A 20,610-nucleotide genomic window follows, 5' to 3' on the forward strand; every position below is an offset into this window, starting at 1 on the left:
CCCTTGTAATCATGATCAGTGAGGCACAGAGGAAACATGTATTTACCGACAAGCGAACTTTATTGTTGCAACTAAAACCATGTCGGCTCACAACTTAACTAGCTGTTTCAACGGATCCCTGACCCTACATGAACAGCCAATGAAGAAAAAAGGTATTATCGTGAAAAACACAGACACTGATTAAATGAAGATTGCAGATTGCTTCCATAGTAAGTTTGGACTTTACATAACATAAACAGCTGCTAGTCATCTTCCCACTTTCTCGGTTCATGTACATTAAAAGTTGCAATAACAGTATATATTAAAAAAGTTATTCAGCAGCATATGATATTATTCTCACCCACCGATATACACTGGCATGCAATTTTTTGGACATCCCTGGTCAAATTTTCTGTTACTGTGAATAGCTAAGCGAGTAAAGGATGACCTGATTTCTAGAAGGCATAAAATTAAAGACGACACATTTCTTTATTATTTTAAGCGAGATTACTTCTTTTTCTTTTATTTCCATCTTTTACAATTTCAAAATAACGAAAAATGGAAAGGGCCCGAAGCAAAGGTTTCGGCACCCTGCATGGTCCGTACTTAATAACACCCCTTTTGGCAAAATTCACAGTTTATAGACGATTTCTCTAACCATACAACCATATAACAATTACAGCACGGAAATAGGCAATCTCGGCCCTTCTAGTCCGTGCCGACCGCTTACTCTCACCTCGTCCCACCGACCCGCACTCAGCCCATAACCCTCCATTCCTTTCCTGTCCATATAGCTATTCAATTTATCTTTAAATGGCAATAGCGAACATGCCTCAACAACTTCTGCTGGAAACTCTTTCTGAAATAAAGAAGCCCCCCCTCAGGTTACGCCTAAACTTTTGCCCTTTAACACTCAACTCATGTCCTCTTGTTTGAATCTCCCCTACTCTCAATGGGAAAAGTCTGTCCACGTCAAGACTATCCATCCCCCTCAAAATTTTAAATACCTCTGTTAAGTCCCCCCTCAACCTTCTACGCTCCAAAGAATAAAGACCCAACTTGTTCAACTTTTCTCTGTAACTTGGGTGATGAAACCCATGTAACAGTCTAGTAAATCTTCTCTGTACTCTCTCCATTTTGTTGCCATCCTTCCTATAATTCGGCGACCAGAACTGTACACAATACTCCAGATTTGGCCTTACCAATGCATTGTACAATTTTAACATTACATCACAACTCCTATACTCAATGCCGTGATTTATAAAGGGCAGCATACCAGAAGCTTTCTTCATCACTCTATGCACATGGGATTCCACCTTCAGGGAACTATGCACCATTATTTCTAGATGCCTCAGTTCTATTGCATTCTTCAATGCCCTACCATTTACCATGTATGTCCTGTTCTTATCCGTCCTACCAAAATGCAGCACCTCACATTTATCAACATTAAACTCCATCTGCCATCTTTCAGCCCACTTTTCTAACTGGCCTACATCTGTCTGCAAGCTTTGAAAACCTACTTCATTATCCACAACTTCACCTATCTTAGTATCATCTGCATACTTACTAATCCAATTTACCACCCCATCATCCAGAACATTAATGTATATGACAAACAACACTGGACCCAGTACCGATCCCTGAGGCACACGGCTAGTCAGCGGCGTCAAAATGACACACATTTATCCACCACCACTCTGTGGCGTCTCCCATCCAGCCACTGCTGAATCCATTTTACTACTTCAATATTAATACCTAACGATTGAACCTTCCTAACTAACCTTCCGTGTGGAACCTTGTCAGAGGCCTTACTGAAGTCCATATAGGCAACATCCTCCGCTTTACCCTCGTCAACTTTCCCAGTAACCTCTTCAAAAATTCAATAAGATTTGACAAACAACACCTTCCACGCACAAATTCATGTTGACTGTTCCTAATCAGACCCTGTCTATCCGGACAATTCTCTATAACATCTCTAAGAGTACTTCCAATCAATTTACCCACCACTGACGTCACAGGCCGAAAATTGCTAGATTTACTCTTAGAGCACTTTTAAAACCATGGAACAACATGAGCAATACGCCAATACTCCGGTATCATCCCCGTTTCTAATGACATTTGAAATATTTCTGACAGAGTCCCAGCTATTTCGACACTAATTTCCCTCAAGGTCCCAGGGAATATCGTGTCAGGACCCGGAGACTTATCTACTTTCATATTCCTTAAAAATGCAGTACTTCCTCGTCTTTAATCATCATAGTTTCCATATCCACCCTTCATGTTTCCCTTACCTTACACAATTCAATATCCTTCTTCTTCCAGTGAATACCGATTAAAAGAAATTGTTCAAAATCTCCCCCATCTCATTTGGCTCCATACTCTTTTCGCTGTCCACTCTGATTCTTTAAGGAACTAATTTTATCCCTTACTATCGTTTGGCTATTACTATAACTTTAGAAACCATTTGGATTTATATTGCAACACCAACAAATTACATTCAATACAATCAATTGTCAAATACATTTTGACTGTTTAACCCAGCTACCCCCCAACATTCATCATCATCCCCCCTCCACCACTCTCTTCCCACATCCCTCTCCCCTCCACCAACCAACTGAATAGTAGTACATATACAGACAAAGCATTTCTATTAAAAATATATATATTTTCAGATAGATATCAAATTTATCCACATTAACATTGCGTTTGGTCGTGCATCATTTACTCTTGCTGATGAAAGTTCCAGGTCAGAAATGTCCAAGAAGCTCTGAAGCCAGTGAGTATTTAAAATATCATCGCCAGGTTTCCAATGCTGGGCTGCAATCTTCTGAGCAGCAGTCAGACCAGCCAGCCAGATTTTGCGTGTCCGTGTTTTTTCCCGTCAGTGAAAGGTGGGAGTCATCATTTAGAAGATGTACAGCGGGGTCCATTGGTCTTTGTAGCCTCTTTGGCGGCCCGCACACGCGGGACTCGAACCGCCTTCGGGAGCCGCGGGCAGACACGCGGTAGCGCGTTTGGAGCTACCCGCTCGAGGCGGACCTTCCGGGGACAGTCTGACGTCACGTCCGTCCCGCGGGTCGCGTAGTCCCTTGGGAGGGGAGATTTATGAGCGCGATTTTGAATCAGTAAAGGCATTCCGAATTCAGTTCTCTCTGGCTTTCTGTCTTTCTCTAGTAGCACGTTTGCGGACCCCAACGTTCCAGAAGGCATCTGGAGCCGGCGACTCAGCGACCAGCCATGAATTCGAGCAACTCGCACAGCGCGTTCTCTCTGAAGCTCCCGACTTTCTGGGCCATTCAGCCCCACATTTTGTTCGAGCAGGATGAGGCCCAGTTCAGTATCAGAGCCATTGCAGCCGACGCCACGCGGTACTACTACATGATCAGCAGAGTCGAACAGGAGACGGCAGGCCGGATCATTGACTTCCTACGCCGCGCGGCTCCTACACATGGACGGCCTGGGCGACCGCACGCCATTCGAGCTCATGAATGATATGCTAGCGCTCATGAAGGCTAGAAGCCGTGCCTTTTATTTGAACAGTTGTTCCTCGAGCAAATGCCAGAGGGCATTCGCCTCCTCCGCGCGAGTGAGGATTTCAGCGACCCACGCAGGGTCGCGGCTAAAGCAGACATACTTTGGCAGAGCAACCAACGCCGAGCAGCTTCAGCTGGCCTACCCACGATCGCGCGCCCCAAAGTCCGGGACCTCCAACCGAAGTCTTCGAGATCCACTGGGGAAAAAGACGAGTTTTCGGAATACTGGTGTTTCTATCACCAAAGATGTGGCTCAGGCGCGCGCCGCTGCCGTCCACCATGTTATTTCCCGGGAAACGCCGGAGCCACCCGTCGCTAATGGCTACGGCGGCTGGCCACCGAGGCAGCCTCCTGTACCTCTGAGAACGACACTCCGAGCGGCGTTTTCTTGTAGACACCGGGGCCGAAGTCAGCGTACCACCCCCTCCCACCCCAAACATGGACACTCATCCCAGACCCCAAACTCACCACTGCCAATGGCACCAGTATTCGGACGTACGGCCCGCGAACTATCTCACTGCATTTCCGGTACAGCAGTTTCACTTGGACTTTCGCGTTGGCAGCGTTGTCACAGCCACTACTAGGGACAGATTTCCTACGAGCCAACTGCCTCCTGGTCGACCAAAAAGGCTGGCGATGGACCCACGCCAAGACGTTCCAGACTTTCCAGCTCGGAGAAACCAAGCTACCTGCCCTCCACCTGGATTCTGTGACCCTCTCATGTAACGAATTCGCCAGGGTGTTGGAGGAATTCCCTTCCATTGTAAACCCGCAGTTCTCCACGGGCAAAACAAAGCGCGGCGTGCAGCACCACGTCCCCACGCAAGGACCGCCACTGCACGCCTGAGCTCTCAGGCTCCCACCGGACAAACTCTACTGCGCCAAGGAGTAGTTCTGTAAAATGGAAGCGATGTGAATCGTACGCCGTCGTGGGTATCCCCGCTACACATGGTGCCCAAGTCCACAGGAGGATGGAGGCCCTACGGAGTCTACAGAAGGTTCAACAACGCCACAACCGCCGACAGATACACCATACCCCACATCCAGGACTCACGGCGAACCTGCACGGAGCAACATTCTTCTCTTAAATCGACCTGGTCAGGAAATACCTTCAGATCCCAGTGTACCCCGACTACGTGCCGAAGACAGCCCTCATCACCCCATTCGGCTTGTCCGACTTCCCCAGGATGCTTTTCGGTCTCAAGAATGCAGCCCAAACTTTCCAAAGGGTCATGGACTCGGTGGGAGGCGGCCTGGATTTCGTTTTTATTTCATTGGACGATATCCTGGTGGCTGGCAGTTCGCACCAGGAGCACGTGGCACATTTGCGCCGGCTCTGCGAACGCCTGAGCGACCACGGACTGGCAATCAATCCGGCGAAGTGCCGGTTCGGGCTGATGGAGATCGACTTCTTGGGTCACAGAGTCAACAGACATGGCGCAGTTCCCTTACCGGACAAGGTCCAGGTCATCCGCCAGTTCCCCAACTCCAGCACAGTCAAAGGCCTGCAGGAGTTCGTGGGGATGGTCAACTTTTATCATCAGTTCGTTCAGCCGGCTGCACGCATCATGAGACCCTTGTTCAGCCTGATGGCCGGCAAGGCCACAGAAGTGGCATGGGACGCGAGGTACACGGAGGCGTTCGAGCAGGCCATGGAGGCGCTGCCCAAGGCGGCCCTCCTAGTGCACCTGAGAGTCGATGTATCCACAGCACTCACAGTCGACGCTTCCGCCACGGCAGTCAGCGGAGTCCTGGAGCAGCTCGTCGAGGACCAGTGGCGACCACTCGCTTTCTTCAACAGGCACCTACGGCCACCAGAGGTGAAGTATAGTGCTTTAGACAGAGAGTTGCTAGCGCCCTATCTAGCGCTCAGGCATTTCCGATACTTCCTCGAGGGAAGGGAGTTCACCGTGTATACAGACCACAAGCCCCTCACTTTCGCACTGGTATCGGACCCATGGCCTTCTCGGCAGCAGAGGCACCTGTCCTTTATTTCATAATTCACCACGGACGTCCGCCACATCGCAGGGAAGGAAAAGCTCGTCGCCGTCATACTGTCTCGCCCCTGCCTCAACTCAGCACGGAGCGGGGTTGAAGCGACGGAAGGTTTAAAATAGACTGAAGGGGCTGCACTATTGTCTGGTAGTGTTTTTACTGATATTCTATATGTGCTTGTGTATGCGAAGACTGGGCCTCAAAGCCACGCTTCACCTGGCGGAAGTCGGACGTTGCAGCTGTAACTGGGCCACAAAGCCGCGGTGTCGCCTAGAGGGCGTCGGGGACCAGTCGGCGGGTGATATCTGTGGGCTGGGGTCTCGGCTGTCTCTCTTAATACATATATTGAGTCTTTCATGGCGAGTCATGCTTTTCTTTCGGTTAACTTTTTCTTCAATAATAATAATGTCTTCATTTTTTTCTGGGTTGTGCTCTCATTTAATGGTGTACAGTTCTTCCATAAATTGCATCTGCTTGTGTGGAGTGCTCATTCCTGTTTTTTATTGATGAAAGTATGTCTTCAAAAGTTTTATCTGACTACTGGGTAATTTGTTTTATTATTATTACCTGTTATTCCTCTTTACTCCCTTCTGTCCCGGGAGTTGTTTGTCAAAGTGCATTCGAATGTACATAGTGTTTTCTGAAACTTGTCATTTTATTTCTTATTTTTCTTTGTAAATTTTCTAGATCGGTTTCTGTTGAGGATGTTATGCCAAATGAATACATTAGTATTGTTATAGTGAAATTGTTTATTCCCTTTGCTATATTTTTACTGTTACACTCTGTTTGGCAGATTTTCTTACCTTGAAGTGAATTCTGTCAAACGTTTTTTCTTTATAACGCTATCAGTTCTATTGTATCTGCTGCTCTGTTTTACTTTATTCTATTTGCTTCATTGCATCTTTTTTATGTTGAATATTCTGCATTTATCCAGTCCAAAGTTCACCTTTGTCTCTTTCGAAAGTAGTTCTACTATTTCAATTAATTGTTCTGGCTTAACAGAGCTTATGAGTTCAAACCATACATTTATAAAAGGCGTGTTAAGGTCGCGCTCATTTCATTTTTTTCTGATTTGACATCCAATTTTCGTCAGATTCAGTAAGTTACAGAGCAGGTTTAATGAAAAAAAAACGACATGGAAAATACCTTGCATTATTTTGATTATGCTGGTTGTACTTTTTTGGTGTTTAATTGGTGATTACAGTATGCCAACGCTTCATCAGACGTTGCAGGAATTTCACAAGTGCAGGAGAGAGTCAAGAGCCTTTTGGTAGTCAATATAAATAACAGCATGAAAGATTTTCTGACAGGCTAAATGGAGAATTACGGAACCTATCATCAGTTCTTCTTTACACACTTTCATATCCTTACGGCATCCTTTCTGCTCTGCTGTAAGTGTATTGTGTTTATCTAAGTGAGGTGTAATTAGTTGTGAGATAAATGATGTTATAGTTCCATATATAGTTTGTAAACAAGGAATTGGATATCTTGTATCTTTTGTCATTTCCCCTTTAGTTAAAATATAAGACCATAAGACACTCGACAACGGACTGACCCGTTGGGGCACCAGTTGATAGAAGGGTAGTGCAGTCTGATGTGACTAGAATAAACATTAAAATATCCTGAATTCTATTGGTATCGCTTTGCTTTGGAAACTGAAGTAGAAAACCTCAGTTTATTAAAGAAGAACGACGCGTAACAAAGTAAATATAGCTCGTCCTCGTTCAACGAAGGACACATTTGATGGCATCATTTCTGGTTTATCTGCTACCCTCGTGCCTCTCGTTGTTATTCTAGAAATGTGAAGTCCTTTCATCCCCTGTCTCTTCATCCCTTCTGCTGTTTGTTCTTTGTCTCTGATCCTGGAAACGTGCATCTTAGCTCCTTCGTCTCTTCCTCTCTCACCTTTTTTCTGTCCATACTCTTTGATCCTCGAGTCGTGCGGCCCGAGCCCCATCTGATTGTTGTTCTCTCCCTCTGCTTTCCGCTTCCCGACAACGTTTGGCGTCATCTCATGTCCATAATTTCCCCCTTCCCTTTCCACACGGCATAATTAGGCTGATATTTTGTTTTTATCCTAATGCTGGATGGAAGATATGAAGCAGTAACACCAAAGGATGCTGATTATTCTTGATGATGTGGTTGGCTGTCTCCTAAATGGACGTGGTATAGTCACCGCTGTCTTTTGACTGCAGCAAAGGTTTTTCTGGGTGTCTCGAAGTATGTCATTACAATAAGATTTAATTATTTCTTCTTGATGGGTGGCAGTTAGATCTGTCCCAATCCTGCACATGCTGATGGTGATTAGCAGAATGTGACCCCGCGAAACAGAGCTGCCCTGCCCATTTGCTCTGGTAGGTTTCGCTGCTGAGACAGGCCGTGCGCATGCGTCGGGCTGTTACGTCCTGATTTCCATGATGGCCGATCGGGTGTCGGGTTAAAAGAGAGCTTGTTTACTTTGGCGAATGAGCAAGTTTATGCAAATACTAGACAACGGGGTGACGTGCTGGGGCAGCCTTTGAGAGAAGGGCAGTGCAGACTGATGTGACGAAAATGAACATTAAAATTTCCTGAATGCGATTGGTACCGCTTTGCTTTGGAAACTGAAGTAGAAAACGTCAGTTTACTAAAGAAGAACGACGCGTAGCAAAGCAAATATATTTCCACCTTTTTTTTTAACTAAGGAAGTTTTTGATGGCATCATTTCTGGTTTATCTGCCCCCCTCGTGCCTCTCGTTGTCATTCTGCAGACATGCAATCCTTTTATCTCTTCATCTCTTGTACTGTTTGTTCTTTATCTCTGATACTGGAGACGTACATGCCTCTCCTTCTCTGTCTCTTCTTCTGTCATATTTTTTGTCCTGACTCTTTGATCCTGGAGTCGTGCGGCCCTGGCCTCATCCGATTCTTGTTCTCTCCCTCTCCTTGCCGCTTCCCGACTACGCCTGGCGTCATCTCTTGACCATAATGTCACCCTTCCCTTTCCACGTGGCATAATTAGGCTGACCACTAGTTTAACCCTAACGCTGGATAGAAGATACGAAGCACTAACACCAAAGAATGCTGATTACTGTAGATGATGTGGTTGGCGATCTATGGGTGTCTCGAAGTACGTCATTACCATAAGATTTAATTATCTCTTATTGATGGGTGGCAGTTAGATCTGTCTCAATCCTGCACATGCTGACGGTGATTAGCAGAATGTCCCCTCGAAATAGAGCTGGCCTGCTCTCTCGCTCCGGTAGGGGTCGCTGCTGAGGCTCGATATGCACATGCATCGGGCTGTGGCGTCTTGATTTCCATGATGGCCGATCAGGTTTCGGGTGAAAGCCAGCCTTTTGAATTTTTGGCGAATGAGCAATTTTATGCGAATATTTAATCCTGAACTTTGCCTGCATTCTGTAAGTTAGCGCATTTTAATTTGATTTAGCCAAAAAAAGTGCCACTGTAATGCCCCATTTGCGCAAATTGGAGGTCACAAACAGACAGGCAGACAGAGCACGAGAGTTTTAATAGTATATAGATAGGAGCATAATTAGGCTATTTAGTCCATCGAGTCTGCTCTAGCATTCCACCATGGCTGATTCCAGATCCCAGTCAACGCCATACACCTGCTTTCTCACCATATCCTTTGATGCCATGACCAATCATGAAAATATCAACTTCTGCCTTAAACATACCCATGACTTGAACTCCACTAGAGTATGTGGCAGAGCATTCTGCAGGTTTACAGCTCTCTGGCTTAAAAAAAAATGCTCCTTCCCTCTGATCGGAATGGTCACCCTTCAATTTTGCGATTATGCTCTTGAATTCTGGGTACTCCAACCACTGAAAAGATCCTCTCCACATCCACCCTATCTTGTCCTCTCAACATTTGGTAGGTTTCATGTTCCAAAGTCTATCAATTTCCTCTTTAAATTTTGCATACTATTTGTTTGTTTTTGCGTATACTTTGAGAATACCCGCAAGAAAATGAATCCCAGCGTTATATATTGCGATATTTTTGTAGTTTTATAATAAATTTACTTTGAAATAAAGTGCCATTGCTTTATGCAACAAAATCATGATTTTTATTTCATACCATTTCCTGAACTTCCTCATTATCTCTCAATTCAATTATTACTCTCAAATCTCTCTAATTACTTCTAACTCATTATGCTCCTCCTATCATGTCAACCCAGCGGAGTAATTCGCATAATGCTTCATAAAGTGACATTTAATTATATTTTCATTCCTTACTTGTATTGCATTTCATGGAACAATGAATATTAACTTGCATCTGCTGCAAGCCTGCATATTTCACACTGTTGCTTAATCGAGATTTCATTTTGCTATATTTATGAAAAGCTCTTTATTTGGCAAATCATTCATTGTCCATTTTTTGCAGTCCTTTGCTCCTTGCCTCCCAATTCTCCAAGTTTCTATTTGTTTTTTTTTTCTGGTACAAATAATTGTTGCATATTATTTTCACCTAAACTACGACATTGAGGTATATCTGTAAGAGCATCTGTACTGATGGCCACACTGTTGATCTTCTCTGCTTTTACTTCATCCTGTAGAATAATTGAATAAAGTTCCAGGAGTTTTTTTCACAAACTGCTCTTCACAATTCCTTTGGATAACAAGAAGACTATTGCAGTCAGTCAGAGCTGAAATAGAGATCATGAACTTAACAGTGTCAAAAATAATCTCCATTTGAACATCATATATGCTCGCTTGTAATCCTTCTCTCTTCCCCCACCTACTTATTCTTGCATCTTTCTCTCTTCTTTCCATTACACAGTTTGAAATGTCATCCGTTTATTCCACTCCAGAGTAGCTGCCTGACCTGTTGATTACCTCCAGTGTTGTGTGTGTTTCTATTGCTTTGGATTTCCAGAATCAGCAGAATTTCCTGTGATTAATATCAGCAGAATCCAATATATTTCTCATCGATCTGTATGCTTGGTTCAGCTGGTCCACAGCAACATTTGAGATCCTAATTTTCTGTGTGGCTTCAAGTCACCTGCAGGTCACAAAACAAAAATATACTTTTTCCAAAAAATGATTATATACTTTTTTTGATTAATCATGTAAACAGAGGTTTGGAAAAGTGCAATGAATGGGAGTCTCGCCAAGTTGGATAATAATTCTTTCAGAGATGTGAACCTGACCTTTCTAATGACTTTCTTTCCATTATTGTCAGCAGTTTGAGTAACCCACCAATGAGAAGGAAGATAAGGATTATACAGAGTGCAACCATGATGGAGCCGGTCTTTTCTTTCAGCTCTCAAATAGGGATTCATTTATAAATCTCTAACAGACCACAGGTCCGAATTCAAAGTATTTGCTGCGGCACTGATAGAGTTTAGCCTCAGAACGTGCATCTAGGTGTGTGACAATTTTCCTCCGTAACAGTATGATGCACTGCACCAGATGGATTGTGGATTCTGCATTCACATTAAGCCACATGATATCTCATCCTATCAGGACTAACATGGCTGAAGCATCTTCCGTTGAATACAACTGCTCCCAGACAATCTTGGATTCAGAGTTGTTCCTTGCTCATGACAAGTTGGAAATATCCTCAAAACCAGCAGACCCTTCTGCCGATTGGGTGACTGCATTAATCATTACAAGGAGCATCACCAGAACACCACGCCAACAGAAGGGGTCCTCGTTTGATTTTAAGACAACAACACAACACATACTTTAGCATCTAACCGTTATCCTTCCTTTTATGTTTATGTCCCCACCCAGTACTTATGGAGGCAAAGGAATGCAGTGGGAGCCACAGACCTCTCTATTGTCCCGAGCAATTAGAAGAATATGGAACATATCTGACTGTCCTAGACTCTCCAACAATAAACACCTGTGTAACTAGTCGCTGCAAATCTGCATTAAAGTAGAACACAATCCACACAGTCAGATACATACTGCACAAACTACAAAGGTAAAATTAAGAGGGACAGGTAGGATATGGAAGTGCATGCTCTTAATTGAAAAAAAAAATCTTTCTGTTTGGTCAGGCAACTGCAATAGAACCCTTGGCATCTACAAAACATACTGTGTGCATTTAATTAAGGCCATTTCAACAGTACCTTCCAAACAGCAAATTGACAGTGCATGCAGGTACCTATTTTTTTTATTTATCCTCACGTCACAAATTACCTTCTGTGTAATGCATCATATGCATTTATCAGTGTCCTTAACTCTCAATTGTAATTATTACCTAAAAATGCAAGATAATTCTATCGCTTGAATCACTGCCACGTTTCATAATGCAGCCTCCCTCAGAAGTAGGGAATAATAAGGTGTGAACCCAAAGTAAGCATCCCGTTATGTCAAAGAAGATTTTGGCTGATGGTAGAGATCATGTTTTCAAGAAATTTAAAGCAGTCCCGATCAACCACTTGATGAGGGCATATGGAGACAAGCCAATTTGGAAAGCATTCATCACGAGTTTATTCATTATAAAATGCAAGCACCAACAGCAGCACATCAGCACAGGTTGATACACACATTTAAAATTCTACTAATAATGAATAATTGAAAAAGTGGTCATTGGGGATCCAATCGAGATCTACATGTTAATGCACAAACACTTCATCGACCTTATTTACTTGGAACATAGAAGTTTTAAATTAACAGATCACCTGACTAGAATATGTTATCTGTCAAAGCACGTCAACTGGAACAAAGAACAATGTGTTCGCAATTATGTTGACCTCGAGGTGGCGAATGACAGCTGGACAAAAATGATTCACTTTCCGTGCATTTTATTCCATACGGTCAGATGCCATTGATGAGGGCCATGGCAGCAACTGCTTCATTGTAACAAGAAGAACCCAAAAGCATGCATTATACTTTGGAACAGGCAAGATCCTAGAAGTCATTATATACCATGCCTCCGATATTATTGGGTCGTATCACCAACCTTCTGAAACAATTGTTGTCACCCAAAATGCAGAATTATAGATCTAAGTTTTGCAAAATAAAAATAATCACTTATTCTCAAAGATTACATTGAACAGTGGCGCCGATAAGTTTACATCCTCGGTCCCTTTCTTTATTCCTTGTATGCTTATGAATGCCTGGCTCGATTCTGTTCTAACTTATGACTCACTATAGAGGGCTTGATCTCAAGCCACGCGAATAAGTTGAAAGTGGATATAGAAACATAGAAACATAGAAAATAGGTGCAGGAGTAGGCCGTTCGGCCCTTCGAGCCTGCATCGCCATTTATTATGATCATGGCTGATCATCCAACTCAGAACCCCGCCCCAGCCTTCCCTCCATACCCCCTGACCCCCATAGCCACAAGGGCCATATCTAACTCCCTCTTAAATATAGCCAATGAACTGGCCTCAACTGTTTCCTGTGACAGAGAATTCCACAGATTCACCACTCTCTGTGTGAAGAAGTTTTTCCTAATCTCGGTCCTAAAAGGCTTCCCCTCTATCCTCAAACTGTGGCCCCTCGTTCTGGACTTCCCCAACATCGGGAACATTCTTCCTGCATCTAGCCTGTGCAATCCCTTTAGGATCTTATACTTTTCAATCAGATCGCCCCTCAATCTTCTAAATTCCAACGAGTACAAGCCCAGTTCATCCAGTCTTTCTTCATATGAAAGTCCTGCCATCCCAGGAATCAATCTGGTGAACCTTCTTTGTACTCCCTCTAAGGCAAGGATGTCTTTCCTCAGATTAGGGGACCAAAACTGCACGCAATACTCCAGGTGTGGTCTCACCAAGGCCTTGTACAACTGCAGTAGTACCTCCCTGCTCCTGTACTCGAATCCTCTCGCTATAAATGCCAGCATACCATTCGCCTTTTTCACCGCCTGCTGTACCTGCATGCCCACTTTCAATGACTGGTGTATAATGACACCCAGGTCTCGTTGCACCTCCCCTTTTCCTAATCGGCCACCATTCAGATAATAATCTGTTTTCCTATTTTTGCCACCCAAGTGGATAACTTCACATTTATCCACATTAAATTGCATCTGCCATGAATTTGCCCACTCACCCAACCTATCCAAGTCACCCTGCATCCTCTTAGCATCCTCTTCACAGCTAACACTGCCACCCAGCTTCGTGTCATCCGCAAACTTGGAGATGCTGCATTTAATTCCCTCATCCAAGTCATTAATATATATTGTAAACATCTGGGGTCCCAGCACTGAGCCTTGCGGTACCCCACTAGTCACCGCCTGCCATTCTGAAAAGGTGCCGTTTACTCCCACTGTTTGCTTCCTGTCTGCTAACCAATTCTCCACCCACACCAATATCTTACCCCCAATACCGTGTGCTTTAAGTTTGCACACTAATCTGCTGTGTGGGACCTTGTCAAAAGCCTTTTGAAAATCCAAATATACCACATCCACTGGTTCTCCCCTATGCACTCTACTAGTTACATCCTCAAAAAATTCTATGAGATTCGTCAGACATGATTTTCCTTTCACAAATCCATGCTGACTTTGTCCGATCATTTCACCGCTTTCCAAATGTGCTGTTATCACATCCTTGATAACTGACTCCAGCAGTTTCCCCACCACCGACGTTAGGCTAACCGGTCTATAATTCCCCGGTTTCTCTCTCCCTCCTTTTTTAAAAAGTGGAGTTACATTAGCCACCCTCCAATCCTCAGGAACTAGTCCAGAATCTAACGAGTTTTGAAAAATTATCACTAATGCATCCACTATTTCTTGGGCTACTTCCTTAAGCACTCTAGGATGCCGACCATCTGGCCCTGGGGATTTATCTGCCTTCAATCCCTTCAATTTACCTAACACCACTTCCCTACTAACATGTATTTCGGTCAGTTCCGCCATTTCACTGGACCCTCTGTCCCCTACTATTTCTGGAAGATTATTTATGTCCTCCTTAGTGAAGACAGAACCAAAACAATTATTCAATTGGTCTGCCATGTCATTGCCCCTAGAGTGTCTCGTGGAGGGGTGTCAATGCAAGGCTCTTACTTTTACTGTTAGGCATTGACTGTCGGCAGTAGGATGATGCAGATAACGTTGATTGTGTCAGTGACCCTGAGGTAGAGATGGTTGAGAACTTAATGTGAGAATTATCAATAATTTGTCCTAACTCAACCATGTTACAGAAATTTGAAGAGCAAATAGGCACCGATAATTTGAAGCACAAACATGAATAATAGGGTTGTCACAGTTGGGGGATTTTAAAATTTCCTAACATGGACCGGAACACTGTACCGTTGAGGACGCAAATGTTGAGATGCACTTGACTTTGTTAATAAAGCATTTTCTTAAGTGCATTACGGAAAGTTTCCCGGGATAACATTCAGGAAATTCTACTGGCGAGATGACAAAACTCAACATACTCTTGCAGAGCCGGTAGTTGAGATGGCAGGGGGAGAAGCGACTAATGCTCCTCTAAGGACTAATGCACAAACTTGTATTCGTTTTAAACTAATCATGGTAAAGGAAACAAACAAACAAAAAAAAGAGCATCTTCTATGTGCTCGTTTTCTAAATCGGCTCAAGGAAATTTTTTATTGTATGCAGAAGAATCTTTCACTGGTTGATTGCACAGGAATAAGGAAATTACGTAAGTGGTAAGCTTTGAAAGGTGTCATTAACGTAGCTCAAAGGATGCCTGTTTTTGTTGGGGTTAGAGACAAGTCTGTCGTAAATAAAGCATTGGGGTCCGTAATAGAAAAAATGAAGAAGGCATGGGGATGCTCCCGGCTATCAAGGGCTTCACGGGATATCTAAATAAAATTAGGTGGACTAAATAGTACAACAGCATAGCTATAACAGAGGAAATCAAGGTATCATCAGGGATATTGTTACACAGCAGTAACGAAGTAATGAGGCAGAGAGTGTATTGAATTCATCTGTTCCGTTGCCTGAAACATCTTCATATGGACAACAAAAATTATAACAAAGGGACATTCATTTAAATCTGGCCATAACCACTGTTCCAAGAGAACAATCTGATAAAGTATTTTGCTATACGTGTAAATTAAGAAGAACAAATGCGTATGCTTCAAGGTTATGGAAGGGTGGTGGTAGGCAAACAAATATTCATAGCAAGTGTTTTTAAATTAACCTGATTTCCACAAATGGTAATATTTTGACAAAATGAGAATGCCATCAAAACAGCGTGTTAATCCTGACAATAAAATTGATAGCCCATTTGGTAATGCACGGAAAAAAAAAACATATCCCTCGGTTCATAATTGGTACTGAGAGAAGTTAGATTCTGTTTTATTCAACTGGCAAATATACAGGATAACGGGATGTAGTACGACCCTACCAGCAGTGACATTAGAACATAATCCTGCTTGTCATGAAGGAGAACACAGATTTCATCAGCTTCTCATGCCCTGTCCAACAGCAATATTAAAATATATAGTATATGAAAATAATTATAATTATCATTTTTGTGTCTTACAGTCTTCAGTTTAGTTTTCTTCCTGTCACTGCAGGAATCATGAATGGGGGGTGGGGGGGGGGATATAACTGAAAACGCCTATTATCGTTGTAAAGCCTGGATCTAAGACATTACCGGATTTAATTTCATCATTTCTCTTTTCAGCACATAGAGTTCAGATAGCTGGATCCGATAGTAATGACCATGCAGATAAAATTCTGTGCCACAAATCTCGATGCCGGAATGACAGCATTGTGCGGCAGTCATTATCTCGAGCTGTTACACCTTGCTATCAGGTGTGGGTAACTGTGCCCAACGAGGGCCACGGCTTGATCAAAAAAGGATAGTAAGCGCAACAGCACATTAGTCCAAGGGATTTTATTTGGTGCCAGGTGATACAAAAAGAGCAAAGGCTGCATAAAAGTTATGAAGAAAAATATATATATACACATACTCAGATGAAAACAAACATGCATGTCCAAAAATTTACAAATATAGAGAGGCTATCGCCAGGAGAGACTCTGCTTTGAACTTTCCAATATAACTATTCACCTACCATCAAATCAACCATAGCACCTTTCCACCAAAGCCAGACTGAATGTTTAAATCTGCCTTCGCCTGGCCTAGAAAGAACAGGAAATTCTACCGATGTTATGGCGTGGGGGAAAGATGTGGATAAGGGAGGACTTGTGATTAGACCATAATAATTATATCTGATGCAGAACTGGAACATTTTAAACAGGGATTCCAAGATCGTGCAGTTTTGTTCTACAACAAATTCCTCAAGTAATCCCATAGATCAGTATCCATATATTCAGATGAATATAAAAGAATATGCCTCCCCACCAGTGATGTAGCTTGCATAACATGTAATTTCAGGAGGCCCCTAACTCCCTCGGGTCTTTTTTTGACCATCCTGCTGTCTACAAACCAATGTAACAGTAAGAGTGAAAATAAATGAAACTGTTTGTCGTGCCTGTGTTTAGAATCTTAATTTTTTGAGTTATGAACAAGTAGCACACGTTAACTGAAGACATTATTCTGATTAGCCGAGGTACCAATTATTTTAATTGTTGGGTTGTAATAATGGTGATCTGCAAAAAACTGCAGAATGTGAGGGCAAATTGTGTGAACTACCTAGGGAAAATAGATCAGAGACGGAACATGGATGAATGACTATCTAGGCAAAAGTGCAAGGTCGGCAGGAGAATTAGCCTTGCCACCCTGTTCTATCACATCACCGCTCACCTCTTCTGGATTGCAAAAGGTGGACAATTGGGAGAGACAGTCCGCTGTGACACCGTGCTGTCTTGCCTTATGACGGATGTTAAAATGGAATGGTTATAGATCCAGGTATCATTATGATGCGTAAATTGTGGTCTGTCATGGAGTGGTCCAGGTGAGTGCTTTGTGGTCGGTCTCCGGAACAAATTCGCTGCCTAGTAGGTTATACTGGATCGTCTTCAAGGCCAATTTTATGGCAAGAGCTTCCTTCTCACCAGTGGAATATCTTCTTTTCCCTTGGTAGCAGCTCCCAATTAAGGTTCAAGAGCGGCTGCTCTTTTCCCTCTTTCACCTGGGCCAGGATTGCTTAGGCGTCAACTTAGATGATGAATGGTTTGGTGAAGTCTGGACTGATGAGTACTGGTCTGGAACACAATGACGTCCTCACATTCTTTAGTCTACTAGACTGGACTCTTTGCAGACTTCAGCGTCAGTTCTGCCTGTGGGACTGCCAAGGTGGCAAACTGTGGGATAAAACGGTGATGCCACCCGATTAACATGAGGAAGGGCTGACGTGTTCCTTGGTGTGGGGTCGAGGACCATTTCTGATGCCTCGATCTTATCAACGAGGGGCTGAACTAGCCCTCATCCGAGCTGGTAGCCCAGGTACTACGTCTCAGCACGATCGTACTCACACTTCTGGATGTTGCATTCTTCTGCAGGACATCCTCAAGGTGCTTTAGCTGGTCTTCTGAGCAGGTACTGAAGATGATCACATCATGCAGGTAGGCCGCACACTGCTTCTCACAACCCCTCAGTACACGGTCAGTCAGCCGTTAGATGGTTGCTGAGACTCTATGCAGCCTGAATGGCATGACAGTGAAATGAGAGGACAAGGGGAGTTCTGAATGTGGTATACTTACCAGAGTCCTTTGCAAGCAAATCTTCAAACAACCTTGCAGATGTCAAGGGTTGTTATAACCTGACAAGGCCAAAACTTTCCAGCAGCTCATCAACCCACAACTTGGGTTAGGCACCAAACTTGGAGACGTCGTGAATTTTTCAGAAGTCAATGCAAAACTTCATGTACCTCTCAGGCTTTGGCACACACACACAGTTGAATTGAACCATTCACTCTCAGAGCGCTAGATCACTCCTAGCTCCAAGATTGTGTGGACTACAGGACTGAGTGGCTCTACCAAACTCTCTGGACGAGATAGGGTTGTTGCTGGATGGGGTTACTGCCCATCAAGTAAATTGCTGTTTGGCCAGAGCGGGACTGGATGAGCGAGAAGTAATACTGGAGACGGTACAGTCCCTCCTGTTGTTGAGAACTGGGATAGCACAGGTTGGGCTTTGGGGAAGGACTCCAAGACTGCAGCTCTTCAGTGATCTCTCTTCCATCTTCTTCCAGATGTTGGACAATCAACGAAAGCTTCGGGTCCTCTGTTTCCTTCCACTCCCTCAGAAGATCTATATGATATGTCTGAGAAGGTTTTCCCCAGATGGAGTACTTCATAGGTGACTGGACCTTGATTCATCAGGACTTTGAAAAGCTCTTGCCACAGGGCTGTGTTTGTTGGTGCAGGTAGGAAGTTGCAGAAGAAACTTCTGACCAGTAGTGAACTCACATTGTCGTGCCTTATAGATAACAACTATTCCAGTTCTGCTGGACCCTCTCTAGATTGCAATGAACCTCCTCTTTAGGTCTCCAGGATATCCCTAATTTGTAAGACATAAGACAATGCCCTGTCCCGTATTGTCCTGGGGCTTGCCCTCCTATTGGTGGTGGAGCAAATCGAGGGGTCTGTTGACATCCCATTGATACAGGAGCTCAGACAAGAAGAAGCCGGTGGATGCCTGGGGAACCTCCCGATATGCAAAACGGAGGAAAGGCAGACACACATCCCAGGTCTCTTCCTGTGTCAGGCAAAAACTTCCTCAGCATGTTCTTGAGGGGTTGGTAAAACCTTTTGACAAAGCCATCAGTTTGGGGGTAGTAGGGTGTGTTACTGATACCTGAGATGACCAGCTGTTGATTTAATTAAGTCATGAGGTGAAATTAGTGTTATGGTTAGTTAAATTTCTTCAGCAAACCAACATGGGAAAATAAGTTTATGAAGGCAGTGATTTTCGGGTTGGTGATGGAATGCAGAATGAAGGCCTTAGGGAACCAGGTAGCATAGTAAAGAATAATCAAAATATAACCGAAACCAGAGCTGCCATTCTCTAGAGGGCCTACAGTGTCCATACGAATATGTTTCCATGGGGTGGATATAAAGGTCAAATACTTTTTTGGGGCTCCAGCCGTTTGTCGGATGTAGCAGTTCATCTGGCATTCAGGGCACAAGGTACAATACTGCTTGACATTAACATACATAGATCGCATATAGAATTGTTGGCTTAATCTCAGGTATGTGACCCAAGTAGCCATCCCAGGGGTTGGTCTGAATAAGATGTAATATGTAGGGCTTGCAACAGGTGGGTACTGCCAGTCAGTTGTCAGGTACCTGCCAGATACAAGATGTAATTTTCCAGCAAGTAGTTATCTTTACAGTTAAAGGACCCCGTGTCATCCTCCCGCTTCACCTGAATACACAAAGGAGGTAGAGACCGATCTGCTCAATGTAGGGAGGCGATGATTAGACGAGATTATGAGGACACTCAGTCCTCGTTTATTGTCGTTTAGAAATGCATGCATTAAAAATGATACACTGTTCCTCCAGAATGATATAACAAGAAACACAGAACAAAACAAGACTAAAACTAACAAAACCACATAATTATAACATATAGTTACAGCAGTGCAAAACAATACCGTAATTTGATAAAGAGCACGGTAAAACAAAAAAAAAATCTCGAAGTTCCGATAGCCCCATCACCTCACGCAGATAGTAGAAGGGAGATACTCTCCCTGCCATGAACTTCCAAGCGCCGCAAAATTGCCATTGCAACACCATTGGATGCACCGGACCGCAGCGGACTCTGAGTCCTCCGAAAACGTGGAGCCTCCGACACCGAGCACCGAGCACCATCCTCTGCCAGGCGATTCAATATCGTTCTGGCCGTCGAGCATCAAGCAAAGCCGAGTACTCGGGGCCTTCCCCTCCAGAGGTTCTGGATCACGCCGTAGCAGCGGCAGCAAAGCAGGCATATCAGGAGTTTCACCGGATGTTCCTCCGTGAACTCACGTCTGTCTCCATCTAATCAGGACTGTGCACGGCACCCTACTTGGCTGACAACAGACATCACCACCGGAGTGGCAGCTGCGAGCTGCGACGCGCCGCTATCTTCTCCTCCAGCCGAGGGGCCAATATTGTGGGGACAGTACATTGATCTGAGCCAACTGTTCAAGGATGATGCATTCCCCGATGTCTTCCTCAAGGAAGATAGGACCTCTGGCCTTATCCAGTGTCGGTAGATTACTTTCAGATAGTAGTAAGTCTCATTTGGCAAAACTGTAGCCGGCAACGACCCCTCCCGGAACGTCA

This window comes from Mobula hypostoma, chromosome 8 (genome assembly GCF_963921235.1).
Source record: "Mobula hypostoma chromosome 8, sMobHyp1.1, whole genome shotgun sequence".
Taxonomy (NCBI): domain Eukaryota; kingdom Metazoa; phylum Chordata; class Chondrichthyes; order Myliobatiformes; family Myliobatidae; genus Mobula; species Mobula hypostoma.